The 21,479-nt window shown below is 38.7% G+C and overlaps 1 long non-coding RNA gene across 1 annotated transcript in view; it reads right to left on the bottom strand.

Annotated features, from left to right (window-relative positions):
- Positions 1-223: 223 nt before the first annotated feature.
- Positions 224-21,479, bottom strand: part of LOC139975697 (uncharacterized) — a 42,040-nt gene continuing 20,784 nt past the window's right edge. Inside the window, exons 4-6 of the long non-coding RNA XR_011795843.1 lie at positions 11,688-11,846; positions 7,045-10,564; positions 224-1,946 (exon numbers count right to left, since the gene is read on the bottom strand). This is a non-coding gene — a long non-coding RNA (uncharacterized lncRNA). The remainder of the gene's footprint in view (positions 1,947-7,044; positions 10,565-11,687; positions 11,847-21,479) is intronic.

Here is a 21,479-nt window from a genome sequence, read left to right on the forward strand (position 1 = left end):
TGAGTAAGATTATGTCTTCGTCTTTATTGATTAAGTGATTGAAATAAACTTGAATTAGATTAAAAACTTGAATTGTACTGAGTTTTAACGGTCAATACCGCAGTACAAATTGACCAAAACTTTTGTTTGTGTAACTTAAGTGATACGTTGGTTATCTGAATTAATCAGGTTGTTATTTCAAGTTACCGTCGATTCGTCTCTTCCACCCCTTTCTACTCGAGGGGGAAGGTTAACGCTGCATATCCAATGCTCTAATGCCGTAATGGTATTTCCATACTGTGTGTATGGAAATGACTTTCAGCAAACATGGATTACTTTGGTGAACAACCCGCAGAATCAACATGTTTAAGGAAATAATTGCTCTATTTAGGAGACACATGGGTTGGATTCAGTATCGAGGGGCTGCCATTTTGATGAGATAAAGGAGTATAAGAGATGACAGTCATTGCGGTTCATTTTTAGGGGCGAATATTCGCCGTCCAATTGTTTTTACTCTTTTAACCAACTATACTTTTCTATTCATTTTACGCAACTAAGAACCTTGGCGGTTGAGGGACTAGTGTATTCAGCCACCGTCCCAGACGGTATGTCTGAGGCGTGAAAAATACATTCCATACTTGTCTTACGTTTTCGGGAGAATATCCCAGCACCAAGATGTTACCAGGCGATGGAAGCATTGCCAAAGACCTTTATATTTTATTCTTATAGATTCTTATAAATGAAAAGCATTGCAAGTGCCCTCGATATTTACATTGTAAACTTTTTACAATAAGGTCTATGAAACTAAAATGTCGCCCTCACATTCAAGCGAAAGTTATCTCTTGTTTCTTGAATGACAAGTTGTGGTCTTTAAGCTCCTACGTGTAAAATGCTTCTTGTATTTTGTCATTAACATAACGTCCTTTGGGCTATTCTTAAAGGTTAATCAAAGATAGTTTTCACGTACCCAAAACAAAAACTAATATTTGTGAACGATAAGTGACATGCATTCCTTACGATTGGCCAATCTTATTATAATATGTGTATTAAAAGACTTTGATTATACACGTTGTTGATTTCTATTATTATTTTCATATGTCTTTTTAATACCTCACAGTTGTTTATGAGTAGATGAAATTAACAAATTCGACGGCATGTTTCACAGTATCTATTAAATCTCTTTTAATAAAAGGATCTATATTATTTCTTGATTCATCGAGTTATACGACTTACTGTTTGTTGTGTGAAACATGGAATGTTTAGTCCCTCCAATATTTCCTACTTAAACCACGTTTCTTTCTTCCATTTCGTTAATTTGATAGTTTTTTACCAGCTTAAAAGAATATTAATAATGTCTTAAAGTCGCTAACTTTTAAACAATATTGTTATTTTACAACTGTCACGTCTTCCAAAATTCCTGCTCTTTTACAACGTTCTTATTTTCAAAGTTGGTCAGCCAGTTGAATTGGCCCTCTCATGTATTATAATATCACTTTCTACCCCAACATCATCTCTCAAGAATAGCTGCTGCCACACAAAGATGGTTTTATTTCATATGTTCCTGTGTGCCTCGTAAGCGATATCAAAATATAAATTGGGGCGAATCCGTAGTTTTTTTTAAGGAAATGGATGAGTTCTTCGGTCGATGAAGCTGCCTCCCGTGTAGGAGGGAAGATTTGTTGGGAGCATCCTTATGTAAAATGGTGCAATCTGATGCATTTGTAAACTATAAATTAGGTTTATTATTAAGTCTAAGCGCAACAGTACTAATAACTACTTTTAAATTGTGATGTTAGGTTGAAATGAAGGAAGTAATGTACACCTCCACTCGTAAAATCAGCTGCTGTGATAACAATATACATATGCGATCGATATAGAACTTAATATAGAGCAGTCGTCCACAGTTCTTGACTCGTAAGTAAGCTCACCGATGTCATATCGCCGATCCCGAAGAAAGATGATGAATGCTGCAACGAGGAAAATGAAAGAAAGAAATATCATTAATAGTTCGATAAGCAGTAACATGATTAAAGTTCTTCAAGATGAAACACAATTAGATCGCTTATCTATCAATACGAAGTACTTATTCATCTCACCCGTTACATTTAATTGAATGCAAAATATGTGTCGCTGTAACGCCAACATGAATACATTTAAAGCTTGTTCATTACGCATTGCTCATTGTGTGTGAGATGCCCTCGCTCTCTACTCTAAATGAATGATATTTATTTCAATGATTAGATTATATATAATTACCTGTATTGCTCTAATATGGTGTAAATTTGTGAGACAAAACACAGTTAGTAGAAACCTTGGTCAACCATTTCAAGTGAATTAGATGTATTTATTTCCAATTCTCTCAATCCGCTGAATTTATAAGCGTCATTAGGCTTTGAAAATAGACGAACCACAAATCACAGAGACTTTTGTGTAATTTTAATAGAGACATAGCAAATATATAAAGACCAGAAAAGTAAGATAAAGATGTAGGCAGACCGTTTAGTGTGTGTTAACGTGGGGATGTATGTCGTCGTGACTGTGCGTGTCATGTAAAAAGAAGAACATATTATTCATATTAGAAACTGTTTCTCTTCTTCTCATTACACATGTGTTGGTTGACTGTTGGCTACCTAGATGTGCACCCTCATATAGTATTACAGTCATTATATTTATAACTCTCTTCTACTCTAGTTCAATAGACGAAATAAAGTGCGTAGAATTGTGAAGACACGGTCGTACTTTTTCTTTTCGCAATAACTTCACCACAATTGCTGTGTATTTCAATGAATGAAATCATCAGTAACAAAAACAATCAGGATACTTAATATCTGTGCTTTAATCTGTCACGGTTTTGTAGTCTGACTTTTTCCTGAATATCCTCTCACTGAATTTTGAAGTTTATCTCATCTGCCAACCACCGTAAGTTAGCTCTCTTCAAAACTAGATTCGTAATACCGTAGCTATTCCAGGTGAAACTAGGCGTTTTGGGTAGCAAAGAGTAAACTGCTTTACGGTGGATACCAACTTTTTCGGAATGTTCCAAAATAAGTGCTATAACGGAGGATATCAGATGAGCGTTACGGCGAGTGACCTGTACACCTTACCAATGAGAATATTTTCTTTATTATAAATTCAATAAAATGAGGTGTTGAAGGGACTGCAAAGTGCTCGTTGGATAAGAATCTAGAGGCAAGGGTACGGTTGATACGGAGAGTACCAACTTGGAACCTCAGTTAGTACCATATCAGCGGCAAACTAATATACGATGAGTTCTGCTAATGATAATTGGGTCATGTTTTTGAAAGTTCCGGATAGTTGATGCTGCTTTCTACAGCATATCTGTTAATAATGTGCCAATCGCATACTGATCTTCTGCAAAAGACAAAATAAATATTAGCCCGTGACTGGAAAATTAATTAGACCTTTACACAATGCGGTACATCAATATTGGTGCAACTAATTTGCATATAAATTGACAAATACCAAGCAATTTATCCAGACTGCTAATGCGCTACATGAATTAGAATTTTGAAACACAATTTAAAACAGAATTTTAAAAGCAATGCGATAAAATCAAAACCCAAATAACTAATGATGATCGCAAAAAGCGCTAAAACATAATATAGTGAGTTTTACTTGCAAACAATGTAAACCTATACAAAGTCCTCAAAAACACGACATCACATATTCCCAAACACCAATAGGAAGAGACCCATAACCTCTTAAACACCTTCAATATATCTAGAATCAATGAAAAACTTGGGATTTTGTGAAAATCAGAAAGCACTCAAAATGATATGTACAGAACCGAGGAATGTAGGAACCCAAAAAAGTAATGGCACATCTGGAATCGTAAAGAATACTCATTCTGTGCGACGGAATAATTAATAATTTGAAATCTCTTTGAACTTAATGGCTAGCCAGACGATACCAAGAAAAGTCTCTTAAAGCAAAATATGATCATAAATGATCATTTAAGAAAAACATTGCACACCAAACGATTGTCTATAGAGCCTTGCACTAATACTATAAATGATATTTCCAGAACCACAGAGACGTTTACAAACCCTTAACTATACTGTACATAACGTCGGAAAATACTTGTAATTGTCAAATGTCAGTATTCTACCATAAGGATCGGTGTGTAAAGGTATATTATATAATAAATGCTATCATTTAGTCTTCTCTGATTATCTTGTCATATGATACACTTAATTTTGAAATGGTGGTTGCCATTCATTTTCATTTAATAAAAAATCAGCATAGTTATAGTTTTGTCTTTTATATTCGATTCAATGATTAAAAAGTCAGGTAAATATTCATTGTTTCGTTTTCGAATATTGTTTGATCTTGTATAGAATAAATGAAGAAAGTGATTTCATTTCTTGATCCAAACAGTTTTGGGTAACTTGTTTACGTATAGGAAAGGTAATATAGACACCTATTCTGCATCCTGGATTAACTGTCATAATTCAGAGCATACTAATTTTAAATATATGGAAAGTATTTTTTCTCATGAATGGCATTGGAAATATTCACAATTTAAGTTGTGTTTATTACATTATTTACACGTTGTCTCTTTTAATTAGTGTCACCGTTTAGGTTCAATAAGAAGGTTGTTGTACATAATATATTCAATGATCGTTTATGTATCAAACGTAGTTTTAGGTCTTGGTTGATTATAACCAACTTTAGCAAGGAATCGAAAGTCTTGTTTTATATAAAATAAATCGAAATATCATTATATCATAAATAGGAAAAAATTCTTTCAAATTTATGTAAAAGCTTACAAATCTGGATATCGTTTATATCATTCACAATTTTAAAGCATAAATATATTTCAAAGAAGCATCATTGGATACTCACTTGACCACTGCACTATGGTGCTTAATATTTTATTTCCTTGTTTTATTATAATAGTATTGAAATTGATAATTCCATAAAGTAGAATTAACAAACTTCTGAGAGGGATTATTTTTTTTTTACAATTGCAATATTATAAGTTTGTAAAAGAATAGAAATATTCACACAGTTCATGACAGTTGCGTATAAATAAAACTTTGTTTAAATCAGCATACGAACTCTCATGAATAGGTGTTATCGATTAACGAAGATGACATATAATCACATTGTGTCATTAATACTTTCACTTACCCAGGAAATAATATACTAAAAACTGTAAAACAGTGTAATTCGACTTTCCCCTCCGTTAATGAATGATCGATATTGTTTCGTTTTTTCTCTCTCTAATATTCAAGGTAATAGTAAAAGATTGCGTGGAGTACTTGACGCTGACGTTCATTTACATACTTTCACCTGATTTCTTCATCAAGCAAATCGAAAGTCCATTAAACATGACACTATTTCTTGTGAACCTCTGTTACATCAGAGATGTGTCTACAATACACTAATAGTTCAATTAAATCAATAAAACAATATTCTGAACCTTCATTAACGCCTGTTTCTCACTTTCAGCTAACACAGCTGTTTGGGCTAACCACAGGTAATAACAAGATTCAAACATACACGTATTATTTGATACCACTTTACAGATTTTAAATCAGTATGTGAACAATATTCGGTTTGATTGACGCCTGTTTCTGAGCTTACGCAGCAGTTTGGGCTGATCAAAGGCACTACATACCTGTGGCGTAGCTAGGGGGGTCAAGGGGGGCGCTGAAATGGGAGAATGAGAGTAAAAAACAAGCACTTTTTAGAACAACATGACGAAATTGATGTTTGTCGTCAGGCATGAATTTTTACAGTTTTAAAATCTGAACTGAATGTACATGTTTTTATTAGCAAATTTAATAAAATTAGATAACAAAAAAGGCAATTTACTCTCCAGATGAATCACCCCCAACCCGTCAGTTAACAGATTTTGTGACATTACCGCACTCTTGACAAGCTCTGTACCACCCGACCAAATAAAGGAAAACATCCAGTCGCACCAGAACGCGACGCGTTATTGGGTACACCGCGTCCGGGTACCAAAAGATAGGCGAAACAAAACATCAAAATAAGATAATCCTCCGAGAGGGCGCTGACGCAGGTCAGACTCGAAACCACACACGTGACCACATCTGCATATTGAAGGTATTCACTTTGGCCCTACGTGTCACAACGAATGGACAAATTCTCAAGTCCCTTTCTAAAAGCCTACAATGAGACTCCCTAAACAAAACATAATGGAGACAGAGGACACCCCTGGCGCATCCCTCTCTCTACGATATAAACTTCAGAACCGTATTAATCAAATGGAAAAACAAATACAATGGATATTGTCCGTCTGTGTACTCATCTTGGAATAAATGCTGCTAATATGAACCTTTCAAAGAATAAAACAGAACTTTCTGCACAGTCAGACTGTTGCATTCCAGTTGTAAGTTAAGTATTCAAAACAACATCCGTAGACGGACGATGGATAATATAACTTCACAAAAAAGGTGCCGTTTGGTCCTGAAATAAGTAAAATTAAAGTGTGACCAATTTCAGTATATACATTAATTTTGAATGAATATTTGCCAATCTTGAAAATGAAAAGGTAATGTCTGGACAGGGAAAGTTACAATCTACATAAACAAACTTTTGATCTGACAATGCAGATAGCATTTCAGGAAAGCAAAATTGAACCACTTCAAAACTTTCGACTTTAAATTAAAATTATAATTTTACTTATCCGACCTAATCAACCATATTGTTAATACAATGAAATAATTAATGGCATTGAAAAAGTTAATTGAATTAAACAAACATTTGCTTTAATCTCAAATATATATGTTTTCGCCTTTTATTTATGGTTTCGAAAATAGTAATATACCAAATAAATCTTTATTTGTTAAAAATGTGATGTAATAACAGTCACCGTTGTTCGTTTTGTGAAGTAGTTCATTACATATCAAGAGAAGTTATATTTACCAAAAATAATCAAATTAGGAATTGAATGAAGTATGCATTCATATATTTCGTGCATGGAAAGTACAATACTTTCTTCCTACGCACAATGGTTTAAGTTTTCAAAAGCATTTGACAGACAATGCGAAACTCGCAATGATATAAACTTACTAATGTTTTTGTTACTCCTTTCGTAACTGCCGAGCTGTCTGGAATGTGTTGAAAAGAATCCATACAAAGAAATATCTCTGTTCATCTGAGATAGTCGCCAACCACTTAACTTATTAAAAAGAGAATACTAATATAACAATGTGCTTGGTTTCTTTCTTGTACATTGTTTGAAATTGAAGGATTTAAAAACAAACAATGAATGAAATGATTTAATCCACGAATCAAAGCAACTTTTCAACTCGTTAGCCTGTATGAAGGATATACAAAAGAGAAATTACACTTTTAGGTTTTACTTTCACAATTGAAAGCATGGTAACTTTCAAAAAGTAGCAATTACAGTTTCTCTCAAATGACATCAATAAGCATTCTCAATAATAACTTTCTATAGTTTATATTAACTTTATTAACTTTGTATTAAATTGTGTAGATGCTTTTCAAATGCCATTACAAATGAAATCGTTACACAACAATTTGACGCTCTCTTTGTATTCTGTTTGACCTTATAGCGTTCAGGGTTAAAGGGTTAAGAATCTAAATGCGATGATTGTATACATTGATCGTTATAGCAGTAAACTTATATTCGTGACACAAAGTACCAGTTAAAAGAAGAAAACGACTAATGATCTTTTCTTTCACACACAACAACATGCCTTACCTAAATATGGTGAAACTTGTCCATCATAGGTATGAAAAAATCCCTTTGTTTCTGTGGAAACTTTGAATTTTTTTAATTGTGCCAGCAATTATTTTGGACAAAATAAATTATGGCAACTTAAGAGAAAAAAAAATATATACATTAAGACAGGAACTATAGTGCCATACATCTACCATATACTTGTTAATATTACACTCACGAATGTTAGGGCAATAAATATGCGAACACTGAACTAGAAACTTTCATTAAGAATGTTGATTTCTTGTTTTCTTTAGTATTCCAAAAGAGGTACTATAATTTAACAACGAAATGAAACGATTTTATTTGTGTTCAACATTCTGCGAATACCCGGATTTTCCTTAAATAACTGTTACCATGATCACAAACAGCAGTTAGCTCTTTATTGAAATGTATCCATAACAATAACTGTTTTAAAGCGTCACATTTGTTTCTCCATCTTCCACATAAGTTCTGCTGCCCCCTCCTCTCACGTTGACAGCAGAAAGTGGTGTCCCAGCTAATCATTCCCTGTGTATTATTTGTAGACAGTAGAGATAGAGCAGGTGTAGGTATGGCTTCAATTATAGACAATTTGCCGAAAATGTAACTGTCTTCCAAAGTTTGAAGATTTTTTTTTACATTATGTGCAACATTGAACGACCTTTAACTTCAGTCTCAATTAATGTTATGAAAGGAAGACAAACATCGATTCTTTAGAGTAACCACTGTTTTGTAATGTTTCCTATTTTGTCTTCATTTTGGCTGATAACCCTGATTGGTTGAGGGTCCTTTAAAAGGTTTAGAATGTTCAAAAAAATGTTCCTACATTACTGAAAGCCTTTATCTTTTGTTAAACATATAATCAGTTTACAGGTGTACTCACTGTCTAAGGGTGTTGTAGAGGGCATACAGAAAAGTATAATTTACAATAATCCATTCTTAATTAAGTAAAACCGCATTTAGCATCAGTGTTTATACACATAAATAATACCAATAGCATTTTACACTAATTAAGGGTACAAAATATTTTTTTCTGCCTAACTTCCATATCAGAACAAATTTTGTAGTAACTGGCATACTTTCATGTAATGAAACTCCCACGGTAAATACGTCATATTTAAGACAGCAGCGGCTGAAAAGGAAACTACACACAGTTATTAACAACTTCTCAAAAAATGATTGAAAGGTCCATATTGATATTTGTTTTGGAAAATGTTTATTTTGTAGTTTGGGATTGCAGCTCTTTTTTGATACACATAATTTGGACACCTATCCGATTCTGGTGTAACAATTTGCAGGCGCACTCGAGGGGCTATGTGGTTTATGCATTCATGGAGGCATTTAGAAACGGATACAATTATTTGGTCTGAAATACACCAGGAGCAATACAAACAGATATTAGAAAACTGAGAGAAAGGTTTTTTTCAGAGTATGTTCATACGAGATCAAAAGTATGTCACATGCCCACACACGTTGTCATTGGAAACTGCTATAACTCGATAATATAAAACCGTTCTTCCTGATAAATACTCTCTCAGCTGTCTACAAAATTCAGTTTCATAAGCTGCCACATATCAATCAGAAAATGTTTTGTTTGCATTGTTTCTTGAAAATGTGTTCGCTCTAGTTAAAATAAAGTTTAGTAAAACTTTGATATCGCCCTCACTTTTACAGGGAAGTTTATCTCTTGTTTGAAAATGAAAACTTTGGTATTTAGACCCCTGAAATGCTACTTTATACTTTTTAGCCAATTTTAATTGAAACACTTTATGTTATTTCAGAGGTAAAGAAAGATAGTCGTCATACACAATATGATCAAAAGGTAACGCCCTCTGTCTGTCATTGGCTAATCTTATTATGATATGTCTGATTTAAGACATTGTATAAACACGTAGGTTATACACACGTAGTTCCCATCCTTACGTGAACAGGTGTTTTTCAAGGACTCTCAGTTTAGGGATAAAAAATGTAGTGAACAAATTCTACTGCATGTTTCACAATATATACTAAATGTCTTTTTATAAGGGATTTTTTTTTATTTCTCTCCTGAATATTCTTTATACTAGTTGATCATCGGGTTATACGGACAGTTACTGTATGCTGTGTGGTTGATGGAAGTTTAATCCCTCACTACTTATCCTTTTGTGGTTTTTGAATGTTTTAGTGGGTGGGTGGTGGTTTTTCTTTGCATGTCGATGGGCGTATTTTCCTTTTTTTTGGCTCGCTTGACTTGAGTTTCGTTTGTTGTAATGGGATGGTTCGGTAGTGCCGTTTGGCCGGGACGTTTTTGTATTGTTTTGTGGCGGGTCACGTAAAAAGCACTTATCCTTTAACGCTACCCAGGCATCTATCTTCCATTTCGTATTGTTTTTTCCAGTTCTCATCATTCAAGAATATTTGTAATATCTTAAAGTTCCTATGTTTTAAACAACATTATTATTTAACATGGGTCACGTCTTCCAGAGTTCCTACTCTCTTTGAACATTCAAAGTTGTGTGCTAGTTGATCAGCCTTCTCATTTCTTATAATATCACTTTCTCCCCAACATATGTTTTCAAGAAAAGCTGCTGCCTCACAGGGATGGTTTCTCATTTGATATGTTCCGTGTGCCTCGGAAGCGATATTAAACGTTCAATTGGGGCGAATCCATATTTTTTCGAAGGAAAGGGATGGGCCCTTGGTTGTTGAAGCTGCCTCCCATGTAGGCAGGTGGTGTAGACCTCCACCCAAAATCAGCTGCTGTGATAACAATATTTATCTGGATCGACATCGAATTTAAACTTGAGCAAGTCTTCTACAGTTCTTGAATCGTAAGTAAGCTCACCGATGTCATATCGCCAGTCCCGATGAAAGACGATGAATGCTCTAACGAGGGAAAAAAGAAAAGAAATATCATTAATAGTTCGATAAGCAGTAACATGATGAATCTTCTTCGAGATGAAACACAATTAGATCGTTGTATGTATCAGTACGAAGTGCTTGTTCATCTCACCTGTTAAGTTTCCTTGAATACAAAATTAATAATTGTATCAGTGACGCAGTAACGATACACACAACATGTGTAGAGAAAAAAAGGCCTGCTCGTTAAGCATTTATTGAACATGCTTTGATCTCACATGTTCATGAAGTATTTGCATGTGAGTTGCCCTCGTTTTCTACTTGAATAAATTTTTAAGATTATATTATATATCATTTAGTATGTTGTTTTAATATGGAGTAAATATGTGAGACAAAGGACAAGTACTATAACCTTAGCCAACCATGTGAATTATAGATGTATTCATTTCCAATGAATAACGTGTATTTCTCTCAATCCGCTGAATGTAAGCGTCATTAGGCTAGAAAACTACTAACCGATCGCAGGTATGAAAGAAGCGTGCCATTATATTGGGCATTGCAGTTATAATTTTCCTGCAGAAATTCTGTGTGATAAAAGTTGTGATTATTTTTAACAGAGCCATTGAAAAGATTAAAAGATGAGTAAGATAAAGATGACTAGGACGTAACTGAGAATCACGTTTTAAGCATACCAGTGTTGACGTAGACAGGGGTGGCGTTTGGGCCGGAGGGGTTGGCAAAGAAGTTTTTTAAGAAACACTCCAACTTGAACTTATGGCATTTCTGGTAAAAAGTTATGCAAAATGATGTCAGATTTCCTTTCCGCGGTAGCTTCACCAAAATTGTCGTGTATTTCAGATCAATGAAGTCATAAGTGACAAAACAAAAGTAGGCTGACTTATTTCGAGCACCATAAGTTTACTTTATTTAACTCCGTATCAATTCCAGGAAAAAACGAGGCGTTTGATTAAGCGAAAAGTGCAGTGATACGGTGGTTACCAACTTTTTCGAGCATCTTAGATGTTCCATATAAGTGCTTTAATGTGGATATCAGATGAGACTTGTTAAGTGTAAGTGAAGGTACCATAGAAGTGTTACGAGGGTAGTTCATGAGGAGCCCGAGAAGTGCCCTAAGAGATAGGAAACCTACAGGCAAGGGTACTGGTGATACGGAGAGTAACAAGTTGGAACCTCAATAAGTACCGGGTGAGCGCCATTTCGGATAGAACTCGGATCATCTTTTGGAATGTTCCAGGTAGGTGATCCTGTTTTCTACAGCATCTCTGTGAATAACGTGTCAGCCGGACATCTGCAAAAGAAAATAGTCTGTGACTGGAAAACTTAATTAGACCTTTAAACAATGCGGTACATCAAGAGTCGTGCAATAATGGTGTTAAGATGAAGTATTCAAATTAGTTAACTAATTTAAACACCATTATGATACAATGCATCTAGATTGACAAATGCCAATCAATATATCTAGACCGCCAATAAGCTACATTAATTATAACTTTTGAAACACAAATACCAAATGATACATCTAGAACCGTTGAAAGCAATGTGACGAGACAAACCAAAATAACTAATGATGATTAACCTATGCTAAAAAACAATATAGTTAATCTTACTTAAGAAAAATTTAACATATACGATGTACCTCTATAACACGGCATCACAGTATCCCCAACACTAATGGGAATTGATCCATAACTTCTTAAACACCTACGCTATATCTAGAATCAATGAAAAAATGAAAACCTAATATTACAATAAGAAAACACTCAAAGGGATATGTACAGAACCGAGGAAAGAAGTAATAGCACATTTGGAATCCTAAAGAATAGGCATAGTAAAATCTATCCTACGGGAAAGACCATGCTGTGAAATCTCTTTCAACTTATTGGCTAGTCTGACGATCACAAATGCTGAATGATTATATCAAAAGTATTCTAAAACACCAAACGATTATCTATAGAGCCTACTCAAATGCGGTACCGGGACTTAAAATGATATCTCCATAACCATGGAAACATTTACAACCCCTTAACTATTATATAGGAAAATACAGCTACAATAAACAAAAAACTTGTAATCGTCAAGTGTAAGTGTTCTACCATTTGGATCTGTTTTTAAAGGTATATTTATATTAAATGTTATCTTTACCTTATCATGTGAAATGCTTAATTTCGAAGTGTTGGTTTCCATTAATTATTATTAAACAGTTGAATAATTTCGTTCAGCAGAGTTGCATTTTTCTATCATTTACATTCGATTAAATGAATATAACTTCAGGTGACTATTGGTTTTTACTTTGTTTCTTGTAATTAATGTGACCTTATAGATTTTTCCAGAATATAATCGATTATCGTTATGTAACAAACGTAGTTTAAGGACTTGGTTTATTAAAGACTTAATAAAGAAAGAAATTCAAGAATGGATGGACGATAAACTATTCGTTTTCATTCAAATACCGCGTAGGACAAATTTCTTTTCATTTCTGTCAAAGATTACAAAACTAAAAATCGTTTTCATCATTCTCAATTATTAAGCATACTTCAAGGCCTATATGAAAGTATAATTATTGAGTTAAAGTGTTTTGTCTACAATATGTATGACTATCTGAACCGTTCGCCTGGTGTATAATTTATACATGCATGGTCTTCACTTGACCTTCTGTAGTATGGTGCTTAATATTCATTTCCTTGTTTCTTGTGACAGCATAGCAATTGACATTTCAATAAGGTATTATTATGAAACTTCTCCGAAAGATTAAGCGTTGTTTCACAATTGCAATATAACAATTATTACTTTGTAAAAGAATAGAAATAGCCACACAATGCCATTTGCGTAAGAATAGAAACATTGTTCAAATCAGCATTATGAAATCTCATGAATAGGTGTTTCGATAAACGAAGATGACACAGAATGACTTTATACTTTCACTTACCCAGGTAACAATAGACTATTGACACAATAGATTTTACTTTCCCCTCTGTAAATAAATGATCGACATTGTCTTTTTTCTCTCTATCCCTCATCTTCAAGTTAATAGTACACTCATATGTCAATGACTGGGTGGAGTACATGATACTGACGTTCGTTAACATGTTTATACTTAGTCTAAAGTGCTTCTTCTCTTCACGCAGATTAAAGTCCTATTAAAATGATATCAGATAGAAGCCTTCAATACACCCAAGATTCAATCAAAATCAGTATGTGAACAATATTCAGAGGCTTTATTAACGCATATTTCTCACTGATCAAAGATACTAACAAAATTCAAACATACACGTATCATTTCATACTGGTTCACTGTCTATACGTAAATTCTACCTTTGGTCAATGTTTCATCTGATATAACAGTCTACGGGAACCTTAAATATGTAATGCTATAAGGCAAGACACGATTAACTTTATACCACTTTACAATGAATATGTTGGACATCCTATTGCCAACGTTCATAAGGTTATAGTCACTTCCAAGCCCCTTATTTGATATACTTCGAGAGAGGCGTAGTGATAACTGACGTAATATGTACTCAATATTATGAAGCCATCAAAGCTGTTTATTATTTAATTTATATGATTGTATACTCGTGGACCCCAATACTTCCGGCAACAATAAAGAAGATGTGCACTGTAGTGTTTTAAGAGAATTGCCACTTAATTCAGTTCAACATATATTCAACTGTTTTAAAGCGATTCTTTAACTTTCCGCACACATATTCTGCAATGTCACTTTCCAGTTAAACGTTTATGATTGATAAACCCAAATTCTAGTTGAACAAAGGACAATTTCCGTTTTATTACTCTGCTTTGGTGTCAAAGTAAATTATCCCACAACCCACATCCCAAATATCCCACAACCGAAAACAATAAACAATCTTTTCATCTGACAGTCGGTTCATCTTGAGAAACAAATCCATTCAGTGCTATCGGGAAAAGACATTATCAGGAACATTTCGACAAATGAACCGGGAAGAATGGAAGGCTCCATATTGAGTTATGCCAGTTTACAAAGATCTCAAACTGCTATTAGTCCATCGGGGCAGGCTCGATATCGTTCCCTGTCGTTGCACATATTTAGTACCAAGGTTTGATCACATATTATGGTGTGTTTTCATATCCTTATTACAATTCTAGATGTTGGATGGTCCGGGAAGTGTTATTTTAAGAGTAAACAGCAGTTTAATACGGACTCATTTAGTCCGCTTTGCGTTGTTAGGACTTCTCCGAACGCAGCGATTTTTCAGTCAAGGGCCAATCAAAATCCTCATTGTATGGCATGTAATTTGTCAGCTGATACAGAAACTGCTCGGCTCGACGTGGTGTATATGCACAGACTGTGTGTATGTAACGTTTGAACGTGTTTACAATTCGTCTGCATAACGCACTGCATAACAAGAGAACGATGGGTTTAAAGTCTAACGAAATTTACAGCCAACAGTTGGCAAACCGACGTCAAATGTGCCGAGATATGAAGCAGTATTGAGAGTGGCAAATTTTCAGGCAAATTTTCATGTCTAGAATGTGCTTCCATGATTCAATAAACGAACGATGAAGGTAATTCTAGGCCTGTTACTAATCCTCATGTTAGAGCATTACTGTGACAAGAAAGTATACATAACTTCCACAAGTGATACGAACGCCAACTATGAAAATTTAGGACAAGGCTCTTCAATATTATACTACTGCTAGGGATTTACGTAGCATCTATGAAGGATAGATCGACAGCTACTATAAACTGGTATCTGTTATTTTATGTTACCATTTATTTCACGTTTTATTTGTCATGAAACAAATAAATGAAATCAACACCAGTGTAGGTTCGATAGGCAGACTAACGTTAGGCCTATCAATATTCTATGTCGGCCTAGGCCTAGCCCCTAGCCTTGGATTAATTTGTCAAAACAGGGCCTTACTAAGCCCAGAGCATGTCTCTATGGCTGCTGGTAGTACTGGCACACACACAAACAAACAAATGTAGCCTGTAATGAAGCTTATATACAGGCCACTAAATATATAGGCCTAGGCAATGCTATAGTATTGCCTAGTCTCAGATCCCTTCTTGTATTTTGTACACCTAACAAAGCGAGTTGCCATATGCCATATGACATATTGTTCAGTTCTCGTGGAGTGCGGACGTGTTTTCGGCTGCTCTCCACCTTTCGTTGACCACACCTTTATTGTGTTTTTACGTTGGCCCTTCATTAGTTTACAGTTTGTTTTAGTGTAGTTTGTGTGTTTTTGGTTTGTTTCGTTTTGGTTTGTGTATAGGTGCGTGGCTTTGCCACACCACACCCCTAGCTGTCATGGCGGCTCGCCGTGACAGCAAAATCGTATTGTTGAGTTTTTCGGGGGAGGCTAAGGTCGTCCCCGTACAAGTTTTTTCAGTTTTGCGTTCTGTTGGTTTAAAGGTCCCTGGAGAGGTTGACGCTCTTCAGCGTAAACCTCTCCGGGGTATGAATTGTTTTGATGTACGGTTTACCTCGGAGGCTGCCCGCGTCCGAGGCGTCCATGTGTTGGAGGGAGTTGAGGGACTGAAGGTCACACCGTATGACAGTTCGGTGTGGGTGACAGTCCTCCATCTCCCTCTGAACAGGTTGTTGTGTGGACACTGGGGCGTTTTGAGAAAGTGACCGGCTACGAGGAGCCGGAATTCCTTGAATGTAAAGGTGTCAAGACCGGGACTAGACGAGTTAGAATCGAACTCAAGTCCGATATCCCCTCTACCTTGTGGGCTAATGGGCACAGGGCCCACATTGCATACCCGGGCCAGCCTCGCACTTGTTGGAGGTGTGGGCTGGAAGGGCATGAGCCCAGGTTGTGCCCGAACAAGCGGTGTAGCCGCTGTTTACAGGTTGGGCATACCCTGGCCGAGTGTAAAGGGGATATCGTTTGCAACTCGTGTGGGAAAACGGGCCATCTCGCCCGTTTATGCCCAGACCGCTCATACGCCGCGAGAGTGGCTACGGGCGTGGTTGAAGCGGTCCCTGTCCCTGCCTCTGACACCGTACCACATGATGCTCCTGTTATCGCCCCAGTGTCCGACACTAGGCCCCGATGGAGGCTTTGTTCCCCCTTTCGTGTCCGACCTCTCCCCTGATCGAACTTGCCGAGACTGCCAGCCTGCCCACTGAGGCAGAGCAGGACAAAACGGCGGAGATGGTACTAGCGGAGTGGCACGCGGCGCAGGATGCCGCTTGTACTGGTTCACCGGTAGCTACGCCCGCTATCGGTGATACTAGTCGGGGCCCGAGTCAACCGGCCCAAGAGACATTAAGTGGCCCAGATTCTGACTCGCCAATGGAGGACTGCACTACAGCCTTAGTAGTTGTGGCTAAGGAGTCCTCCGATTGGTTTGATGAGACAAAACAGGCCACTGATCTCATTGACTCGAGTGGCCCTTCCACCCTACCCGCAGCCGCTTCCGCTATACCGGCCACGATGGTCGCTATTGGACCTCCTGTTCCTGACAGGGAGGTCCACTCGATCAATGTTGACGAGGAGTTAAGAACTCTGCTCCCTCGTAAGAAAAGGGGGAATACTGTTAGGGGCTTGAACAGACCCGTATTGGGAAAATTTCGCAGGTAATGCGCAAGCCTGTCGTCTGCTATCGGGACGGCGTACCCCGGATAAATTTTGGAGTTAGTTAGTTCTTATGTGTGGAGTGGAGGGTTTGTGTGGTCCTTACATAATATGGGTTGGGGGTTTTCTGTTTGTGGTTTGGTGTTGGCTTTTAGGGGCTGGTTTGTGGAGCTTTTTCTGTTTTGGTTCTGTTAACCTTTGGGTCCGTGTCCTTTTCACGTCACGTTAAACGCTATATTTTATACATTTGTGGGTTAGTGAGAGATTTCTGTTTGTGAGTTTTCAGTTGGGTTTTTGGTGGTTGTTAAACAGACTGGGATTGTTTTTGGTTTTGTTGACCTTTGGTCCGTGTCCGTTTCTTTGCACGTAAAAAGCACACCGAGTTGCCATATGTAAGTTTCCAGCTATTGAGCATCAGCATGACACTCCATTTAGTAGCACCTATAGTCTTATTACAGCTCTTTCAAAACTTGGTACAAAATATTTTATATCAAAGCATCTTGCTTGGTTTATTTTACTTTGATGCATGTATGGTAAGGCCTTCTTTTATTATGGGAAATCCTCTCCAGTAGGGTTGCATGTGTTCTCAAACCTTTGTTGTGTGTGGGTTTGTAACTATGCCCTACCAAGCTCATGGCTCCAGACTTACACTGAAATAAATGGAATATCAGATGGCTTATTAGTCAGTTGAGTTCCAGTGTAGACAATTAATGTGAACGACAGTGTGATCGACAGACAATTCAAAATACTGTATCAACCAAACAAATTTGTTTTTTATTTGTTGCAGATGAAAGTACAGGCCCATCGGCGCCAAAGACAAGGATATTTGCGGTGCTTCCTCTACAGAGATTTCTCTGGCACAATCAGGACTCAAGTTTTCGAAAAGAAGAAGATCTGTTAGCAGGCAGACAGAGCAGCTGTCTCAGTGTCTGACACGAGATGCTGAAAAATGGCTCAAAGAAGCTTCTGAACAGAGATGTGCTTTTTACGTGATCCGCCATGGATACCAAACGTCACGGCCAAACGGCACTACCGAACCATCCCATTCTGAAAAACGAAACTCAGGTCAAGCGAGCCAAAAAAACAAGATACGCCCGCCGACCTGCAGCGACAAAAAATGCCCAACACCCCCCCCCCCCCCCCGCGCAGGAACATTCAAAAAACTAGAAAAGGACGACCCGCACGCAGCGAAACGAAAAGCTCCTCCCCAGCACACCAGCGTCCAAAAAAGGCAGCCCCAGATAAACGGCGAAAATCGCCTTCAACTTGAAGGCGAATGTCAGACTTCACCGCCTCCAGGACTGCCTGCCAACTGGCAACCGTCCCCCTAAAATCCACATCACATCTATTCCGCCAAACATGTTTTTTCACAATAGAGCAAACAAAAATAATGCGATGCAATAAAGCAATCGAACAAACTGGGGGGTCTACCCCATATAATATAAAGCCCTGTCCTACCGACCATGAACGGTCTCCCGTTACACGGTCGGTCCAGGTCTGGAACCACTCCCATAAGTTTAAAACAAAGCAACAATGCCAAAAAGCATGAGCGGTACTCTCTAAGCTGTCACAGCCGGTCCTGTCACCCAATCGCCAATGATACCTTTTAAGGTTCGTCACCAAGGCACCGTGTGCAATTCTCCACGCAAGATCACGGAGCCTGCCACCATTCAGCCTTGAATGCACCGAACGCCATACTTCGGCAGAATGACGTCCCTGGACAAAATTGCATTCAAGGCCCTATCCCGCAACGAACTGTGAACGAGGGCCGGCTGTGACAGGTCAACAGGGGGCAACTCAATCAGAGCGGAGCAAATGACACGCACCACCCTGTTTGGAGTACTACTATGCGGTTCTCTGTTGCTAAACAGCGCCGGGACCCATCGACGCAGGTGCAAACCGCCCCAAAAACGTACAAAGTATGAACAAGGCAACCCTGGGTCAGTCACCGCTACAAACAGTTGTTTAAATAACAAAGAGGTTAATTTACTTCTCAGATGAACCACCACTAGTCCCCCCTTCTCCAGTTTTTGGTACAATACCGCCCTCTTAACAAACTCTGTACCACCCGACCAAATGAATGAAAATATCGCTCTCTCCAACCGCACCAGGACGCGACGCGGAATTGGGTACACCGCGCCCGGGTACCACAAGATGGGCGAAACAAAACGATTAATAACGGTGACTTTCCCCAAGATCGAAAGCCAGCGGGTGCCAAAAGTTTCGAGCCTGCTCTCAAATACCACAGCCCTCTCGTTCCAGGTGACATCACAAGGTGCATCGTAGCCGAACCATATAACATTAATTTTGATATTCTGATCCGACCACGCCGCACCGAATGGTAAATCTCTGTATCTCCAGCTACCAAGACGAAGGCCCTTTGTCTTTCCCGGATTCAACTTCGCCCCGGTAGCTCTCTCAAAGATAGATAAATCCTGCGAGAGGGCACGAAAGGAGCCCAGACTCGAAACAACACACGTGACGTCATCTGCATATTGAATGCATTTCACTTTGGCACCCCCTGGCACAACGAATGGGGCAAGTCTGGAGTCCCTTTCCAAAAGACGAGAGAGCGACTCGCTAAACAAAACATAAAGTAATGGAGACAGAGGGCACCCTTGGCGCACCCCCCTCTCTACGTCAAAAACCTCTGAACAAAACCCATTTACGATTACAGAACTGACACTTTCCTGATACAAAACAGAAATCCATTTACGAAAATTTGGATGCATCTTAAACGTCTCCAAAACCTTCATTAAAAAACCGCGATCCACCATGTCAAAGGCCTTCTGCTGGTCAAGAGACACCAATACACATGGCAGATCACGCTCAATAACAAAGTCGGTTAAGCCGCGCATCAACCACAAGTTCTGCTGGATGCAATGACCCTTCACTACACAAGTCTGGAGATCACCCACAAGATGCGGTATAGCCAGTGCAAGGCGGTTGCACAAAGCCTTAGCCAGCAACTTGTAGTCCACATTTAACAAGGTGATCGGACGCTTGTTATGAGGATTCAAGGGGTCCCCAGATTTGGGCAGCAAAGTAATCATGCCCAGACGTTGACTTTGGTTTAACAATCCGTTTTGGAAGGCGTCTTCGAAGACGGCTCTGATGTCGGGTCCTATTATTGCCCAGAAGGCCCGGTAGAACTCCCTCGGAAGCCCGTCCGAACCCGGGGACTTGCCATTCTTCATCTTCGAAAGCGCCTTCCAAAGCTCAACAGTGGTTATTCCGCCCCCAAAATATCATTGACATCGTGGGGAACGGTCTTTAACATTCCCCTCAACAAATCGGCCTGTGCCGACAAGTCGACATTGCCACGCGTAAACAAACTCGAATAATACTCTTTATATACGCGGACAATGCCGTGAGGGTCACTAACCACGGTCCCATCAGTAGCGCGCACAGATGGGACGCGTCGGTCACCCGCCGATGAGCTTACGGACTGATAAAACCTCAGTGATGGGCGCTCCTCTGCTTCCATCGCTTCGACACGGGCCCTGACGCGGGCACCGTGGTACTTTCCATCTAGATATGTCTGCAAAGCGATGACAGCCGAAGGGTCGCCAAACTTCACCTCCGCGCACAGCTTCGAGAATTTTTGTCTTCGACGCCGTGCGCGGGTCACGCAATACTGAATTGCGTAGCGTTTGATGCGCAACTTGACATCATCCCACCACTGGGATGCAGAGGCAAAGGCCGGCTTCAATGTTTGCCATCCTTTGTACCTGGTCTCGAAACCTTGGCGGAACTCTGCCTCGCCAAGAATCCGACAGTTAAGCTTCCATAGGCCCCGCCCGATCGGGAAAATGGAAGGCAAAACAAAACGTGCTACTACAGTGTCATGGTCAGAGAGCGGACAGCTGAGCGTCTCGCAACCCGAAAATTTAAAACTCACGGGCGCATACACCCGATCTATCCTGGAGGCATCTTCTCCGTTAGGCCTCACCCACGTATACCCCGTACTACACGGGTGCAAAAAGGTGTGCCGAAGTAAATCTGTCCAGCTCTGTGATTCCAGCGTCAGGACTAGCAGACAAAGAAGTTCCGAATCTGTCAAGACCCGAGTTTGGGACACAGTTAAAGTCTCTGACCATGACACACGGCGCACTACCAGGAACAAAGGAAGGCAGCGTGTTAAAAAAAATCTCGTCTAGCAGAAGGCCAATTGGGAGCATACACATTGCAAATGGAGATGTTACCCTGTGGATACTTGAATAGAATGCAAACCAATCGGCCCTCGTGATCCGTCTCCACCCTAGTGGCACAACCCGCCTGACGAGCTGACAGAAGGATGACAGTGCCACAGGATGAAGACGAACCAAACGAAGCATGCAGCTCACCACCCCAC

The sequence above is a fragment of the Apostichopus japonicus genome, chromosome 11 (genome assembly GCF_037975245.1).
Source record: "Apostichopus japonicus isolate 1M-3 chromosome 11, ASM3797524v1, whole genome shotgun sequence".
In the NCBI taxonomy this organism is placed as follows: domain Eukaryota; kingdom Metazoa; phylum Echinodermata; class Holothuroidea; order Aspidochirotida; family Stichopodidae; genus Apostichopus; species Apostichopus japonicus.